The sequence below is a fragment of the Oncorhynchus nerka genome, linkage group LG5, assembly GCF_034236695.1.
Source record: "Oncorhynchus nerka isolate Pitt River linkage group LG5, Oner_Uvic_2.0, whole genome shotgun sequence".
NCBI lineage: Eukaryota > Metazoa > Chordata > Actinopteri > Salmoniformes > Salmonidae > Oncorhynchus > Oncorhynchus nerka.
The window spans coordinates 23,560,256-23,579,100 of NC_088400.1; the positions used below are offsets into that span (position 1 = coordinate 23,560,256).

General features: G+C 42.0%; 1 protein-coding gene across 8 annotated transcripts in view; it reads left to right on the top strand.

The window, feature by feature from the left end:
* Positions 1-2,928: 2,928 nt before the first annotated feature.
* The window catches only part of sorbs2b (sorbin and SH3 domain containing 2b), a 126,778-nt gene continuing 110,861 nt past the window's right edge, over positions 2,929-18,845 (top strand). For 2 of the 8 annotated variants that reach the window (XM_065018471.1, XM_065018474.1), the window contains exon 1: positions 2,929-3,335. The gene's annotated coding sequence lies outside the window, so the exon portion shown is untranslated. Of the gene's footprint in view, positions 3,336-8,908; positions 9,067-18,845 lie in introns of all 8 variants that reach the window. The other 6 variants (XM_065018472.1, XM_065018475.1, XM_065018477.1 and 3 more) reach the window with 6 other exon arrangements.

Genomic DNA, 18,845 nt, shown 5'->3' on the forward strand with positions numbered 1-18,845 from the left:
TCACATCTATTTTGATATAATCACAGGCAAAAGCACAAAACAGCCTTAAATCTGCTTGGACAGTGAGCGGGCTTTGGGACAGAGTGCTGTAAATCCAGGGTGGATGGATAGGATGTTGTTTGGCCAGGGGTCTGTGGCAGACTGCATCCCAAATGGCACCCTATTCTCTATGTAGTGCACAACTGTTGCCCAGGGCCCATAGAGCTCTGGTCATAAGCAGTGCAATGTAGGGAATAGAGTGCCATTTGGGACGCATCCCTGGCTTAGCACTTCAGGGGTGGTGTGAAGTGGAGAGGAGATAACCATGGGGCAGCATTGAACATGTCAGCTGGCCAAGGTAAGGCCGCCCGCCCAGGCACCAGCCACGTCTATCTAACTGGCACCAGCCACGTCTATCTCAGCCTGAAGATTTCCCTTTTGTGTCTGTGCCAGCCAAAGAGTTAGAGAGATTGCTTTTAAAACTGAGAAAAGGGGGTATTTTTTCAGAGATGCTCCTCCATTCTTTTTGTTGCAGTAAATACAGATGTAATAATTGACTTCTCTAAATTGACACTTTGCTCCACAAGCCTTTGAAGTGTAAGTGAAAAATCACAGTATTCAGTATTTTTGTTCTTGTTTCATTTTCTGATCTTACAGAGATATTCTGATCTTGGCAGTACATAGTATCACCTCTCTGTGCACATGGTGTTGCAGGAGAAAGTTGACAGCACAAAGGATAAATTTAGATGTGTGGTTGGACAGGCGCTGCCACAGCAGATACCAGGATACAGTATACCCAAAATGCAAATTAGCAATAAATGAGCAAATTATTTGCAGAGTAATGAAACATGCAAATATTGCAGAATTATCCACCTGATACAATCTGAAGTTCTGAATAGTCCAATTGTGTCCTCTTGGGTTCAGTAGCTAGGGTTGTTGACCTCTGTATAAATTCAGTAACCTGGAGTCAAGAACAATCTATGGAAATATTGACTCAATTGTTCACTTCAGGCCATAGCCTCTCACGTGCAATTCAGCAGATATGCACATTGAGAACCCTAACCTCGGACTCCATACTGACATTAAGAAGAAGGGCTCAAAGAGTCGAGCATAAACAAGACCGATTCTAACAGAAGCACCATGTTTTGATCAGTGAGCTGCTCTTCATCTGGACATTATCTCCTGTCTCAAGTGTTACAATTGTTTAACTTTTATGGGATGCTGCGTGGTCGGGTCTGGCCGACAGGGCTTCTGTTTATCACAACTGTCCTGTGCACTTTGATACATGGCTGTCACAACATCACCCTCCCTCCACTTAGCTTACTGTAGGTAGTACCGCAGGCCTACATACCTTTTCAATTGAACCATAAGGTTGGCTGTTCAACAGAACAAAGAGGAAAATGTGTGATTGACTTTAGTATTTCAGCATGATCACTCCACTCCAAAACAAGTCCATTTAGAATTGTGATAAAGGTTGTTATCAGATGGACGTGGCAGTTAGGAGTCTGAGAAAGGCAAGATAAGAACATAGAATTCTTTCAATAGTGTTTTATCAGCTAGCTACTTGGCACATATGCAGGTTAAATAGCTCAGAAGTGGACCAGGGGAAGTGGACCAGGGGAAGTGGACCAGGGGAGAGGCATAATTATAGGTTGTATTTTGAAACACAACCAGATACTGAACCACTAAGTGATATGGCAGATCAGTCACCCGTCATCACAGTCCCACTACGTCTTCAGCAGGACAGGACAGGCTCACCCACACTGTGGTGGGGTAGTTTGGGAGAGTGGAGAATAGATACAGAGTTACAAAAAATAACATTGGGTTCTGGGCACTCTTTCATATGATACAAGTATTGTAAAGCCCAGCACTAAAGTCCATTTTTTGTCCCCCAAATTTATTTATTTTACTTGGGGGATTTTATTTTTAATTTTAAGACTGTAAAATCACCAAGATTTCAGATAAAAAATATATATATTTAGGAAATCTGTTCCCAAGTATTCCCACAAATAAAAAAAGAGAAATATGTGCTGGTGTCTCAATGTTATCAAGGTGTGAAATGATTGTTATTTTCAAATTCAATCTCTCTTTGGGCTTAGTTATGGTCAATTTGCAGTGTACAAATTCATTTGCTCTGACAAAAAAATCGGAGATTTTCACATGTTATTACATGTGAACCTGCAAATTCGATTTTCTCACGTTATTGAATTTCATTACATTTGGAGTTGTTTTAAATGTGAAACGGCAATTCAAATTGTGAAAGTGAGATGTCCAGGTGAACATTTTTCACATGTGGAACTACATATTTGATTTTCAGATGTGAACGTTTTGAACATGTGAAACGGCAAATTTCACATCTGAAACTGCAATTCACATGTGAGGTGAAAACATGTTATGATCCTCACATGTGAAAGGTGGTGCTAACATGTGAACTCTATATTTAATACATGGGAAATATGTTTTGTTAAATTTAATTTAAGCTCAACATGTGAAAACAGCTGTGTTTAATTTTTTTTGGAAGCAATGATTCATGTTGCCTGGTCTTTTATTATAATTATTATATTGCTCCGGCCTCCTGACCATTTGCTCCACAAAAATCGTCCCACAGCTGAATAGTTGCCTGCCCCTAGTATATTTCAAGCACAGTGTCACCTTGTTCTAAAGCCCAATGAATAAAGAACGAAAGGGTATGGGTATATGGTGCACATAAGGTAAAGCTGATTGTCTGATAGGCTACTGTGCATGAGAGAAATTGGATTAATTAGGCCTAATTCATAAAGTCGGTGACGGTGATGCATGCATTAATTAGTAACACAAACACGTTGGTTTCTTGAGGGGGTGAAATGTTGAGAAAACATGCACTTTTAAATGCCCTGAAAGGAAGTGGATTTGCTCCATTCAGAAGGACCTCGTGTTCATGATAGGCCATGCATGCCTTCCTTACAAATTGAACTGTTGGTTGTTTCCATGACTACGAAAACCAGCGCTGCACCAATGACTGATCTTGTGTTGGACGACACAGCCATTTTCGCTCTCGGGGGAAAATAATATTGTACTGCGGTATTAAAACAAGGATTCTATTCTCGAAATACACACAGCCATACAGGTTGGATAGAAATAATTTATTTGGTGTGTTGCACAGTTTCCCGACCGGGCACTGCATTTACGGTTGGGGAAAACTGATTATCTTCTGTGAAGCATTTGTGGAGCTGCGTATTGTCTTGCGGAAGCTGGTCTGGGATGCTGTCGGAATAGATATCGAACTCATCCCATACTAGGCAACTGATCCAACAGCAGTGTTTCCGCTCCATGGACTGCCTGCCTGCCTGCCTGCCTGCCTGACTCCTCAAAAACAGGTGCATATAGTCTATAAATCATTTGTGGGAAAATATTTGCGCATTGTATTTCAGGGTCAAAGGAACACACGGTGGCAATTATTGGTAAGTATATTTATTGTGGCAATGGGCACGATAGAGGTGGGATAAATGTTCTGTATCACGGGTATTTAACTAGGCTACTGACTAATCACGCGCTGGAAAGTTATCTAAAGATACATTATTTTTTGCACTGTTATATTGTACCACTGTGCTCAAAGCTGACACAGTTGTAAAGAGTTAAAATGTTGTAACATTAAGGGAAGCGTTGTATAACTCCAGCATACGGTCATTCACGTGACGCATTGTCCCATTATTACATGGGATTAAAGCGGTTCATTATTTTCAGAGCAGTTGAAGCGATGTGACTCATTCATTTTGACTGATCAAATATAACACTGGTAGTACTGTTGTGTTGTAAACAAAGGGATTGTACCCTATCAAAGGTCCATTTTAAAACGTGTTCATTTGTTATGTTCGCAAGTGTTCTCCTGCATCAAAATGATCGAACTGCTTAGACTGGGTCACGCATTAGATTAGACCTAGGTGATAAAGTGAAGTGACAGCTAGGCCTGTGGAATAACATTGAATTCAGTAAAAAAATAAAAAATAAAACTATGACTAGAACATGCCAGACATGTCAAACATCCTTGCGTTATATTTATAATATTCAACGATGAAGAATGAGTTATTCCAGGTAAGATTACATCAAGGACGGTCATATTGTGACATCATATCATACATATATTATGTTATATGTTATCATACAGCACACTAGACTAACCAACACATGTTCTATGTCAAGCCCTATGAGAATAGAGTACCAAGGTCATTGAATTAAACTACCATTATACTGTATACAGATGTATAGAAACAAATTAGAACAAAACTTGAATTATAGCACTCACAATGTGTGAAGCTACTTCAACTCCAAATGGTACTCTCTTCCCTTTGTAGTACACTACTTTCGACAAGGGCCCATAGGGCTCTTGTCAAAAGTAGTGCACTATATAGGGAATATGGTGCCTGTCACTTTGGTATAAAGGGTCGGAAGACAGGCGCAGGAATGCGTAATAGTTTTAAAAAATGTCTTTACCCAAATTACAGCGTGCCGTGTACAGGCACGGGGACGAAGACCAAACAAACACATATACAAAACACAGGGTTGAAACCCAAACAAACACATATACAACACACAGGGTTGAAACCCAAACAAACACATATACAACACACAGGGTTGAAACCCAAACAAACACATATACAACACACAGGGTTGAAACCCAAACAAACACATATACAACACACAGGGTTGAAACCCAAACAAACACATATACAAAACACAGGGTTGAAACCCAAACAAACACATATACAACACACAGGGTTGAAACCCAAACAAACACATATACAACACACAGGGTTGAAACCCAAACAAACACATATACAACACACAGGGTTGAAACCCAAACAAACACATATACAACACACAGGGTTGAAACCCAAACAAAAGAGTGAGGAGTACCTTGAATAAATAACACAAGCGCACAATGATTATCACACGGGACGAGACCCGTAATCATCTGCGCAATCCACAATGGCACGAAAGCCAAAACACACAGCACAGATACTCACACAAAACAATGGACATTGTAACAATAATCGACAGGACACTGGTAAACCAAGGTTACACTTATACAATTACTAATCACTGGGAATTAGGGGCCAGGTGTGCGTAATGTTCCAGAGGGATCCGTGACAGTGTCATTTGGGACTCTCCCTGTGAAGCATTAATGCATACCACAGATGCATACCTTCCATTCATAGGTTTGGCCATACATCGTCCGATAACACAGTCTGGATACACATCAGCCTTTGACAACTATCAGATATCCAACTCCTCATAGTGTTGTCATATTCCTACACATGAAAGTAAAAACGATTTTGTCAATTTTTTTAAGTTATCATCAGGAAGTGACCATCACTGTCAATGGTCAATAAGTCATATAAATGATTTCTCTCTTAGGGGCTGTGTGGAATGAAACAGCTGCCACTTGATAATATATACAGTACTGTAGCTCTCCCCTGGTACTTGCTGTCAGCCAGTTAGTGTGTGTGTATAGATCATGGGGTGTAGATGGACAGGACATTAGGGGAAAGAGCAATGTCATACACCTGTGTGCTGATTGATGCATTTTTTTCCTCCGCCATTTTGAATGCCATTAGGTTCATTTACCTTGGCTCGAGTAGTCGAGTAGAGAAAATGAACCTACATTTCTTTGCTGTTTGAAGTCCAAACACAGATAATAATTGCATAAATAAATAAAGGGCAATGACATTTCACATTGAGAATGTTATTCATTCATGCTGAATTCCCAAGGGTATAAACTGACAAATACCTATAATACTACAAAGAGCCACCCACTTGTATGGAGTCGCTGGTAGGCTAGCCTACCTCTTGGCTCTGAACCTGATTATCCCTAAAATATCAGTCTGTCCTGTCTTAATGGTGTAGCTATCCTCGGCAGGAGAATATGAGTGATGTTGGTGTTATTGCACAGGTTTCTTTGGAACATGTTTGTGCTGACACCTTCAGTCATGGCACATTCTGTGACCTCTTGGGTGAAGGGGGAGTTCCTCTTCCAGGAGACGTCTGTCATGGCCCCCACCATGTCCAGGCTTGTTGGTGCCACTGCCTGCCAATCGTCCACAGAAGTGTTTGTCCCAAATGGCACCCTATTCCCTACACAGTGCAAGCCTTTTGACCAGAGCCCTAAGTAGTGCGCTACATAGGGAATAGGGTGCAATTTGGGACGTACACCCAAGATCTGACCAGGCAGATTTCTATCCAGCATTGAGTTATTGTGGAGCACACTTACTTTCTGGACTGTGAGTGATACAGTATTCTTGCAATCATATTTCAAGTTGCAATACATTTAGATGTGACTTATAACTGTAGGTTATTATTCTCACTGCCATAGAGACTATTTGGTTTAAAGCCATCAGTTTATACCTTTGGGAATGCAGCATGAATTAATAACATCTTCACTGTGAAACGTTATTTGCCCCATTTTGAAATGTAATTATCATCTGTCTTTCCCTTCAAACAGCAAATAAATGCCACCCGAGCAACGGCCTGTTTACCCCTCTACCATCTAGAAGGTGGAGACAGTACGGGTGCATCAGAATTGTGGCCAAGAGACTGAAAAACAGCTTCTATCTCCAGGCCACCAGACTGTTAAATAGTCATCACTAGTCAGCCTCGGCCCAGCACCCTGCCCTGAACCTTAGACACTGTTACTAGCAGGCTAACACCAGGTACTCTACCCTGTACCTTAGAGACTGCTGCCTTATGTACATAGTCATGGAACACTGGTCACTTTAATAATGTTTACATACTGTTTTACCCACTTCATATGTATATACTGTATTCTAGTCACGGTTCATATTATATAACTACTGCTGTACACACCTTTTCTATTCATATACTGTCCATACTATCTATTCGCAACACTATATACAGTGCCTTCGGGAAAGTATAGAGACGCCTTAACTTTTTCCACATTTTGTTAGGTCACGGTCTTATTGTATAATCAAAACGTTTTTTTCCCCCTCATCAATCCATACACAATACCCCATAATGACAAAGCAAAAACAGGTTTTGATTTTTTTTTGCTAATTTATAAAAAAATATATATAAATATATCACATTTATATAAGTATTCAGACCCTTTGGCCTTTGGCAGCAATTACAGCCTCAAGTCTTCTTGGGTATGACGTTACAAGCTTGGCACACCTGTATTTGGGGAGTTTCTCCCATTCTTGTCTGCAGATCCTCTCAAGCTCTGTCAGGATGGGGAGCGTTGCTACATAGCTATTTTCAGGTCTCTCCAGAGATGTTCGATCAGGTTCAAGTCCGGGCTCTGGCTGGGCCACTCAAGGACATTCAGAGACTTGTCTCGAAGCCACTCCTGCATTGTCTTGGCTGTGTGCTTAGGGTCATTGTCCTGTTGGAAGGTGAACCTTCACCCCAGTCTGAGGTCCTGAGCGCTCTGGAGCAGGTTTTCATCAAGGATCTCTGTACTTTGCTCTGTTCCCTCGATCCTGACTACTCTCCCCAGTCCCTGCTGCTGAAAAACATCCCTACAGCATGATGCTGCCATTACCATGCTTCACCGTAGGGATGGTGCCAGGTTTTTTCCAGACATGACTCTTGGCATTCATTCCAGCAAAATATTTTAAGAACCTATTTTTGCTTTTTCATTATGGGCTATTGTTTTTTATTTTACTAGGCAAGTCAGTTAAGAACAAACTCTTATTTTCAATGAAGGCCTAGGAACAGTGGGTTAACTGCCTTGTTCAGGGGCAGAACAACAGATTTTTACCTTGTCTGCTTGGGGATTTGATCTTGTAACCTTTCAGTTACTAGTCCAATGCTCTAACCACTAGGCTACCTTTGAGTAGATCTCTGAGGAAATGTTTTTATTTAATCCATTTTAGAATAAGGCTGTAACGTAACAAAATGTGGAAAAAGTCAAGGGGTCTGAATACATTCCGAAGTCACTGTACATATTTATATCCTGGATTTGGACATTGCTTGTTCTGATATTTCTTCATTTCTATCTTTGTTTATTGTTTTGTATTTTTAGGTATTACTGCACTGTTGGAGATAGAAACATAAGTATTTCGCTGCACCTGCAATAACATCTGCAAAATATGTGTACGCGACCAATAACATTTGATTTGATGTTTTGATACAGTGCTGGCCAACAGTCGCTTGAAAAGCTGTCAACCTCCTGACATTTGTGTCACCTTTTTAAGGGTCTAACCTGACTCCCTGTAGCCTGAACTGTTGTGGTCTCCCTGAGAACTGTGGTGGTCTCCCTGAGAACTGTGGTGGTCTCCCTGAGAACTGTGGTGGTCTCCCTGAGAACTGTGGTGGTCTCCCTGAGAACTGTGGTGGTCTCCCTGACAGATCACCACTGTCATCAGTCATGAACGTCACTGGTAAAAATAGATCTGATGTAATACAGTCAGCCTTGAAGAAATACTGCACATTACCCACATATACGTTTCCCTTTCGACTTGACAAGAAATTGCATTCCGGCATTCCTTTTAATTGCTTCATTTCCTCACTGTGTGTGTGTGTGTGTGTGTGTGTGTGTGTGTGTGTGTGTGTGTGTGTGTGTGTGTGTGTGTGTGTGTGTGTGTGTGTGTGTGTGTTGCCTCCGGAGGTTCAGCACCTGAATTTCAAGACCTTGAAATCCCTCTCTGTACCTTGGCTACTATCTTTCACAGGTTCCAATGGTGTTGATTTACCAAAAATGCCCCATAACCTGCATAGCGCAAATGACTTAAATGTAAATGTAAATGTTTGTATACTCACAAATGTGTTCCTGTGTATATTCTGTGGTATGCTGTATGTCACTTTTCCCCAGAGAGAGCCCCAAGAGTATCTTTCCAGCCCCTAGACATACATGTCTGCATCTGAAAATAGCTCAAACCGCGGCAGCGCTGCTTGGACAGGCATGGGTTGACTCTGTCACGTCTTTTGCCTCCAGAAACCAGGATCATACTTGTCGGACCTTAACCCTGCATGTCAATGTGGTGAAATCTGCTGTGCCGCCGCCCAGAAAACAGATATAGGGAGAGGAGCTACATTAAACATCACGGATGTGTTTTCATTCTATCACGTAGTGTGTCTCGCTCTTCATGTCTGGTGAGATATTCCCTATCTTTCTTTGAATGATGTATTGGATACATGCTGGTTAGCTTTCCTGGCTGGTTGCTTGCAGCAGGTAGCCTAGTGGTTAGATCAGAGTGCCTGTCACTGAAAGATCGCTAGTTCAAATCCCTGAGAAGATGAAAAATCTGTTGATGTACTCTCAAGCAAGGCCCTTAAACCTAATTGATCTAGGATCGCCGTTGATAATGGCACACCCTGGCTGTGACATTACTCTCTGAGGGTGAGTTGGGATGTGCAAAAAACACATTTCCAATTCACTCATGTGTATTAATATACACTTGAACATGTGTGAAATAGGACAGCTATAAGCACCCACCTAATGATATTTATATATATTAATATACACTTGAACATGTGTGAAATAGGACAGCTATAAGCACCCACCTAATGATATTTATATATATTAATATACACTTGAACATGTGTGAAATAGGACAGCTATAAGCACCCACCTAATGATATTTATATATATTAATATACACTTGAACATGTGTGAAATAGGACAGCTATAAGCACCCACCTAATGATATTTATATATATTAATATACACTTGAACATGTGTGAAATAGGACAGCTATAAGCACCCACCTAATGATATTTATATATATTAATATACACTTGAACATGTGTGAAATAGGACAGCTATAAGCACCCACCTAATGATATTTATATATATTAATATACACTTGAACATGTGTGAAATAGGACAGCTATAAGCACCCACCTAATGATATTTATATATTTTTTTTATCTCAGCTGATGGTTAATGGTTTTCTGTGTTAAATGAGGAGGTGATAAATTGTATATTGTACCATTAAGTCAAAAGTGGAAAGAAATAGTATGGAGTCTTCAATTCTCTTTCTTTGACCAATTGGAGTTATTAATACTTTTTTAAATGTATGAATTTGAATAAGCTACTAGTAATTATACTCAGACTGTCAGAACACTGGTGTGGTATTATGGAATACGTGATGTAGGCTGCTCACTGTACATGGTATGCTTCATTATGGTACATGGTATGCTTCATTATGGTACATGGCCTTGTACGGTCTTATATAAGTAAGAGCAGTCATGTTCAAGGTTTCCTTTGACCTCAAAATATGTCATTACAGATATGCCACTCTTCCGTAAATCATATTTGTGTGACTGCTGAAGCGGTGGCTGACAAAACATTGTTGCATCCCAAATGAAATCAATGCCACCTCGGTTATGGATAATGTGACTCTTCACCTGGAAAGCAAAAGAGTCGCAAGGTCTGGGATGGTTTGACTGTCAGGGTTGAAGTTGAGAGACCTTCGGAGAACTACCATAGAATGAGTGCTGATGATAGAGGCAGGAGAGGGGACATCATTCCATAATGGGGGGGTCTTCTAATGGAAGGAGACCAGATAAATGCAGGGTGAGTACAGTCCAACCACTGATGTAGTGTGATATATACTGAATAAAAATAGAAACGCAACAATCTCAACAATTTTACTGAGTTACAGTTCATATAAGGAAATCGGTCAATTGAAATAAATGTATTAGGACCAAGTCTATGGATTCCACAACAGGGCTTTATTACAGACATATATACAGTTTCATCAGCTGTTCAGGTGGCTGGTCTCGGATGAACCCACAGGTGAAGAAGCCGGATGTGGAGGTCCTTAAGCGGGCATGTGAGGCCGGTAGGACGTACTGCCAAATTCTCTAAAACGACGTTTGAGGCGGGTTATGATAGAGAAATTAACATTTAATTATCTGGCAACAGCTCTGGTGGACATTCCTGCAGACAGTATTCCATTTGCATGCTCCCTCAAAACTTGAGACATCTGTGGCATTGTGTTGTGTGACAAAACGGCACATTTTAGAGTGGCCTTTTAATGTCCCCAGCACAAGGTGCACCTGTGTAAGGATCATGCTGTTTAATCACCTTTTTGATATGCCACACCTGTCAGGTGGATGAATTATCTTGGCAAAGGATAAATGCTCACCAACAGGGATGTAAACAAATTTGTGCACACAATTTAAGAGAAATACGCTTTTTGTGCATATGGAACATTTCTTGGATCTTTCATTTCAGCTCATGAAACTTGAAACACTTTACATTTTACATTATATTTCCACTTTACATTATATTTTTGTTCAGTACAGTATGAAATAGTATGATCTGGGCTTTAGCCCTCTGATGGTATCATTTTGGGTTATATCAGTGTAATTTGCCAGGTTTATATTTCCTCTGGATGTTCAGTAGGGTATAGTGGATTAGTCAGTGCTTAGTTTACAGTATGGAGTGCTGCGCAATTCTGTAAAAGATCATCACTATTGACTTTCACAATATTAATTTTCCATCTATGGAAACTCTGCTCCACTGTTTTGATGCTGGTACTTTAGCACACGGTGTACACAACACAATAATAAAAGGTGCAAAACAACAAGTGGAGCAGCGGACGGATGCAGGCTTGCGTCAGGTGGAATGCCGGACATATTACTCAAGTCCGTGAAACCACGAGAAGGAGCGCAAGGCCATGTGCAAAAGATGATTGCGCAATACGTATACGATTGTCAATCATCAGTGGACAGGAAGAGCTCCTTATATGAGCGTGGCAAAGCCTTTCAAAACATATTTTAAAGCAGAATTCTGGTACCGATTATAAAAAGCTAGTGTTTCACATTGTTGCCGTAATTATACTAAATGTTAAACAGGACTCAAGTCCTGTATATCAGGGCAATATCTGGCACTTATGTATGTATTTATAACTGCGTAAAAAAACTGAAAATCCATAATCCATGCGCAGATAGTTTTATTAAAGTAAATAGAGTATGGAAATAATATGGCAAAAATACATATAATAGCATTTAGCTTCCACCCTTCAGTGAATATTATCCTATAGTTCAGGGATGTTCAATTCATTTCTGTGCCATTAAAAAAAGTAAAGAAGGCAGTCCTACAGTAATTCATAAGGTGGTGGACCTATGTAGTCAGTGGCCTTAAAGATCAGTACCCTCCCTCCCAGAAGGAGACATACTTTCTGGCAGCTAGCCTCTCTCTCTAGACTCTCTGGCAGCTAACCTCTCTCTCTCCAAAGACTCTCTGGCAGCTATCCTCTTTCTCTCTCTCCAGACTCTGGCAGCTAGCCTCTCTCTCTCCCCAGACTCTCTGGCAGCTAGCCTCTTTCTCTCCAGACTATGCAAGCTAGCCTCTCTCTCTCCAGACTCTCTGGCAGCTAGCCTCTTTCTCTCCCCAGACTCTCTGGCAGCTAGCCTTTCTCTCTCCCCAGACTCTCTGGCAGCTAGCCTCTCTCTCTCTCCCCAGACTCTCTGGCAGCTAGCCTCTCTCTCTCGCCAGACTCTCTGGTAGCTAGCCCCTCTCCAGACTCTCTCTCTCTCTCTAGACTCTGTCAGCTAGACTCTCTGTCAGCTAGACTCTCTCGCTCCAGACTCTGGCAGCTAGACTCTCACTATAATCTCTGGCAGCTAGCCTCTCTCTAGCCTCTCTGACAGCTAGCCTCTCTCTCTCCCCAGACTCTATAGCAGCTAGCATCTCTCTCTCTAGACTCTCTGACCGCTAGACTCTCACTAGACTCTCTGGCAGCTAGCCTCTCTCTCTCTCTAGACTCTCTGACAGCTAGACTCTCCCTCTCTCTCTCCAGACTCTCTGGCAGCCAGCCTCCCCCTCTCTCTCCAGACTCTATGGCAGGTAGCATCTCTCTCTCTAGACTCTCTGGCAGCTAGCCTCTCCCTCTCCAAAGACTCTCTGGCAGCTATCCTCTTTCTCTCTCTCCAGACTCTGGCAGCTAGCCTCTCTCTCTCCCCAGACTCTCTGGCAGCTAGCCTCTTTCTCTCCAGACTATGCAAGCTAGCCTCTCTCTCTCCAGACTCTCTGGCAGCTAGCCTCTTTCTCTCCCCAGACTCTCTGGCAGCTAGCCTTTCTCTCTCCCCAGACTCTCTGGCAGCTAGCCTCTCTCTCTCTCCCCAGACTCTCTGGCAGCTAGCCTCTCTCTCTCGCCAGACTCTCTGGTAGCTAGCCCCTCTCCAGACTCTCTGGCAGCTAGCCCCTCTCTCTCTCTCTCTCTCTCTCTAGACTCTGTCAGCTAGACTCTCTGTCAGCTAGACTCTCTCGCTCCAGACTCTGGCAGCTAGACTCTCACTATAATCTCTGGCAGCTAGCCTCTCTCTAGCCTCTCTGACAGCTAGCCTCTCTCTCTCCCCAGACTCTATAGCAGCTAGCATCTCTCTCTCTAGACTCTCTGACCGCTAGACTCTCTCGCTCCAGACTCTGGCAGCTAGATTCTCACTAGACTCTCTGGCAGCTAGCCTCTCTCTCTCTCTAGACTCTCTGACAGCTAGACTCTCCCTCTCTCTCTCCAGACTCTCTGGCAGCCAGCCTCCCCCTCTCTCTCCAGACTCTATGGCAGGTAGCATCTCTCTCTCTAGACTCTCTGGCAGCTAGCCTCTCCCTCTCTCTCTCTCCAGACTCTCTGGCAGTTAGCCTCTCGCTCTCCAGACTCTATGGCAGCTAGCCTCTCTCTCTCTCCAGACTCTCTGGCAGCTAGCCTCTCTCTCTCTCCAGACTCTTTGGCAGCTAGCCTCTCTCTCTCTCCAGACTCTCTGGCAGCTAGCCCCTCACTCTCCAGACTCTATGGCAGCTAGACTCTCTCTCTCTAGACTCTCTGGCAGCTAGTCGTTCTCTCTCCAGGCTGTGCTGGAGGGCTTGCATGACCGGGGTATTTTTAGCTTTGTACCACCGTGAAGGAGTGACTTAGCTGTGACCGTACCGCTTTCTTTAAACACAGCTCATGTCTCATGTGTTTTTGGTTGTATTGTGAGGAAGTGTTTGGTATCTTCTGTTGGTGTTTTTTGAGCATTAGCGTTTTTGAATTGACTATTAAATGGGTCTTAGTGCATTATCATTTGTTTCATGTTTGTTTACTATTACATTAGAACACATCTAGGCTCTAATCATTATATCTGTCAGAGATCTGGTGAGCAGGCTGTTTGAAGCTCCCATTTTGAAACTGTTATCTGAGAGATGATCTTGTGTTAGAAGACTTCTTAGAAGACTCATCTTTCTTAGCTTATTAGTTGATGATCAGCAGGGGATTTCTCCAAAGGTTAAACACCCAATTAACAGATGCTTCTCAGACCCCAGGGACTGGCCACTAGTGGAAGGAATTTAGGCTGAGTACCAAATGTCCCCCTATTCCCTTTATAGTGCACTACTTTGGACCAGGGCCCATAGCGCTCTGGTCCAACGTAGTGCACTGTATAGGGAATAGGGTGCCATTTGGGACACATCATTAGCCGTGCTGACCTGCTGCAGAGCGGAGGCGGCTGTGAATCTCCTTCCCCCGGGAGATATTTGTTTGATAACATTAAGGAGAAAATTCCAGCACCATGCCTGCTAAGGGGTGCTTGTGTATGCATTGCCTGGCTGCCACTTAACTCTGGTTGGCACTGTGCAGGGGTAGGAACACAACCCACTACCCTCACTGAGACAGTCTGACAGACACTGTAGCATTTTATTACTGCCTGCTGCCTGTCTTCATCTGACTCCTCTTCATACAGTATGTGTTAGGATGTGTAGAATATAGAGCTGTTGACATGGCTGTGTACAATATAGAGTTATTGATATGGCTGTGTAGAATATAGAGCTGTTGATATGGCTGTGTAGAATATAGAGCTTTTGACATGGCTGTGTAGAATATAGAGCTGTTGATATGGCTGTGTAGAATATAGAGCTGTTGATATGGCTGTGTAGAATATAGAGCTGTTGATATGGCTGTGTAGAATATAGAGCTGTTGACATGGCTGTGTAGAATATAGAGCTGTTGACATGGCTGCTTAGAATATAGAGCTGTTGATATGGCTGTGTACAATATAGAGCTGTTGATATGGCTGTGTAGAATATAGAGCTGTTGATATGGCTGTGTAGAATATAGAGCTGTTGATATGGCTGTGTAGAATATAGAGCTTCTGATATGGCTGTGTAGAATATAGAGCTGTTGACATGGCTGTGGAATATAGAGCTATTGACATGGCTGCTTAGAATATAGAGCTATTGACATGGCTGTGTAGAATATAGAGCTGTTGACATGGCTGTGAAGAATATAAAGCTATTGACATGGCTTTGAATGAGAGTGTATGTAGAATATAGAGCTGTTGACATGGCTGTGGAATATAGAGCTATTGACATGGCTGCTTAGAATATAGAGCTATTGACATGGCTGTGTAGAATATAGAGCTGTTGACATGGCTGTGAAGAATATAAAGCTATTGACATGGCTTTGAATGAGAGTGTATGTAGAATATAGAGCTGTTGACATGGCTGTGGAATATAGAGCTATTGACATGGCTGCTTAGAATATAGAGCTATTGACATGGCTGCTTAGAATATAGAGCTGTTGACATGGCTGTGTAGAATATAGAGCTATTGACATGGCTGTGTAGAACATAGAGCTATTGACATGTGTCACGACTATCACCGAAGGTGGCTCCCCTTCCCGTTCGGGTGGCGCTCAGCGGTCATCGTCACCGGTCTACTAGCTGCCACCGATCCCTTTTCCCCTTTTCGTTTCGTTTGGTCTAATTGGGTTCACCTGTTCCTTGTTTGGGGGTTTGGGTTGGGGTTATTTAAGTTCAGTTGGCCCGCCTGTGTGTGTGTGGGCTTGTTTGCTGTTTTTGGTTCAGGAGTGTCCTTTTCATTTATGTCTGCTTACAGCGTGTGTACCGGTGTTGTACATTTAGGAGTGTTTTACGCCTGTGTTCGACATTACCCTCTTTTTGTTCGCTGTTGTTGGTCTGGAATAAATGGTTTTCCGAATCCTCTGCTCTCTGCGCCTGACTCCACATCCATCACTCTTCTAAGCCTGACAACATGGCTTTGAGTGAAAGTGTATGTGGAATATAGAGAGCTATTGACATGGCTGTGTAGAATATAGAGCTGTTGACTTGGCTGTGTAGAATATAGAGCTATTGACATGGCTGTGTAGAATATAGAGCTATTGATATGGCTGTGTAGAATATAGATCTATTGATATGGCTGTGTAGAATATAGAGCTATTGATATGGCTGTGTAGAATATAGAGCTATTGACATGGCTGTGTAGAATATAGAGCTGTTGACATGGCTGTGTAAAATATAGAGCTATTGACATGGCTGTGTAGAATATAGAGCTGTTGACATGACTTTGAGTGAGAGTGTATGTAGAATATAGAGCTATTGACATATCTGTATAGAATATAGAGCTATTGACATGGCTGTGTAGAGTATAGAGCTATTGACATGGCTGTGTAGAGTATAGAGAGCTATTGACACGTCTGTGTAGAATATAGAGCTATTGACATGGCTGTGTAGAGTATAGAGAGCTATTGACACGTCTGTGTAGAATATAGAGCTATTGACATGGCTGTGTAGAGTATAGAGAGCTATTGACATGGCTGTGTAGAGTATAGAGCTATTGACATGGCTGTGTAGAGTATAGAGCTATTGACATGGCTGTGTAGAGTATAGAGAGCTATTGACACGTCTGTGTAGAATATAGAGCTATTGACACGTCTGTGTAGAATATAGAGCTATTGACATGGCTGTGTAGAGTATAGAGAGCTATTGACATGGCTGTGTAGAGTATAGAGCTATTGACATGGCTGTGTAGAGTATAGAGAGCTATTGACACGTCTGTGTAGAATATAGAGCTATTGACATGGCTGTGTAGAATATAGAGCTGTTGACATGGCTGTGTAAAATATAGAGCTATTGACATGGCTGTGTAGAATATAGAGCTGTTGACATGACTTTGAGTGAGAGTGTATGTAGAATATAGAGCTATTGACATATCTGTATAGAATATAGAGCTATTGACATGGCTGTGTAGAGTATAGAGCTATTGACATGGCTGTGTAGAGTATAGAGAGCTATTGACACGTCTGTGTAGAATATAGAGCTATTGACATGGCTGTGTAGAGTATAGAGAGCTATTGACACGTCTGTGTAGAATATAGAGCTATTGACATGGCTGTGTAGAGTATAGAGAGCTATTGACACGTCTGTGTAGAATATAGAGCTATTGACATGGCTGTGTAGAGTATAGAGAGCTATTGACATGGCTGTGTAGAGTATAGAGAGCTATTGACACGTCTGTGTAGAGTATAGAGCTATTGACATGGCTGTGTAGAGTATAGAGAGCTATTGACATGGCTGTGTAGAGTATAGAGAGCTATTGACACGTCTGTGTAGAGTATAGAGCTATTGACATGGCTGTGTAGAGTATAGAGAGCTATTGACATATCTGTGTAGAATATAGAGCTATTGACATGGCTGTGTAGAGTATAGAGAGCTATTGACACGTCTGTGTAGAGTATAGAGCTATTGACATGGCTGTGTAGAGTATAGAGAGCTATTGACATGGCTGTGTAGAGTATAGAGAGCTATTGACTTGGCTGTAAGTGAGAGTGTATGTCGAAAATCTGTCAAGCTGGGAAACAGCCAATTGGAGCTAGTGCATTCTCCTTGAGGATCCATCTTGAACGAGCCTTTAACTTTTTAAGGAATGCATTATGCCAGTGCCTGCCCAGAAAGAGCAGTGCAGGACTTTAACAGTTACCCCTCGTGGCTTGCAATGACAGGGTTCTGAAAATGCAAGATTTTCTCTTGTTCTGGGTTCCTCATGATCCTTTTTGTACCTCTACCTACTATAGATAGATAATGTGGCAGAGAATGATCCCATTTGAAATAGTTGTAACAGAGGTTGGTGTAAGATAGGCGTAAGCTCCATCCTCCTCTCCCTCTCACAGGTACACACTTGGAGCGGTGCCGTCACACTGTCATCTTACTAGCTCACAATTCAGTGTAGTCTTTTCTCTTTCCCAACAACACATGTTCTTATAATGACACGGAGTACCAAAACACAGCAATTAAGTGAATTATGCCTGTGTACTGTCCTCCAGAATTAATCAAAAGTAGCTGAACAACACTTAAACTGGCCTGTCCTTCACTTAATGTGATTGTGGATCCAGATCCAGAAATCCATTTTTAGGTCGCTTAAGACTTGTTTGTGTTCACATTCTTTGCTCACAAATATACTCTACATAAATAGCCTGAATCTAATTCAGTAGGGAAGCAGAGATTTTGGATGCCTTTTCTCCCAAGCTTTCTGTATTTTCTGTGCAGAGAGAAGTCTCTTCTCAGTCCTGCTGTGGCTCAGATGCTGTGTGATTTTAGCTGGGAGAGAAGCTTGTAGAAGATCAAGATAGGTTTTAGTTGGTTGAAAACCATCATAGTCTGTCTGCACTTCTTCCAACTCTCCAACTGCACATGATTTAGACTAGACAGGTATTTTATCGAGCAACAAACAACATCATCAAACAAGGCAATCCGTTTACACTTTTACATTAACAGGTTCGTAATGTGTAAATCTTTGATAGCAGTTTTTGTGTATTGTGCATAATAGGCTACTTTTATATTATTATGGTTTTGTTATGTTGCCTATTCCAATCACACCAAGTGACAGTATTTGATGTGATTTATAGCCATGTTAATATGTGCTTTGAACCAGCTAGATGCATCTGTAAAAGAGTCTGTTTCTCTATGTCGGTCCCAAATGGCACCCTATTCCCAAAAGTGCACTACTTTTGACCAGAGCCCTATCAAGGGAATAGGGAGCCATTTGGGACACATACACAGTGTGGAGCAGCTTGGCTCTGACCTCTGAAGGACAGGTGAAGTGCAGGTTGTTATACTGCTGTATATACATGGAACAAAAATAGAAACGCAAC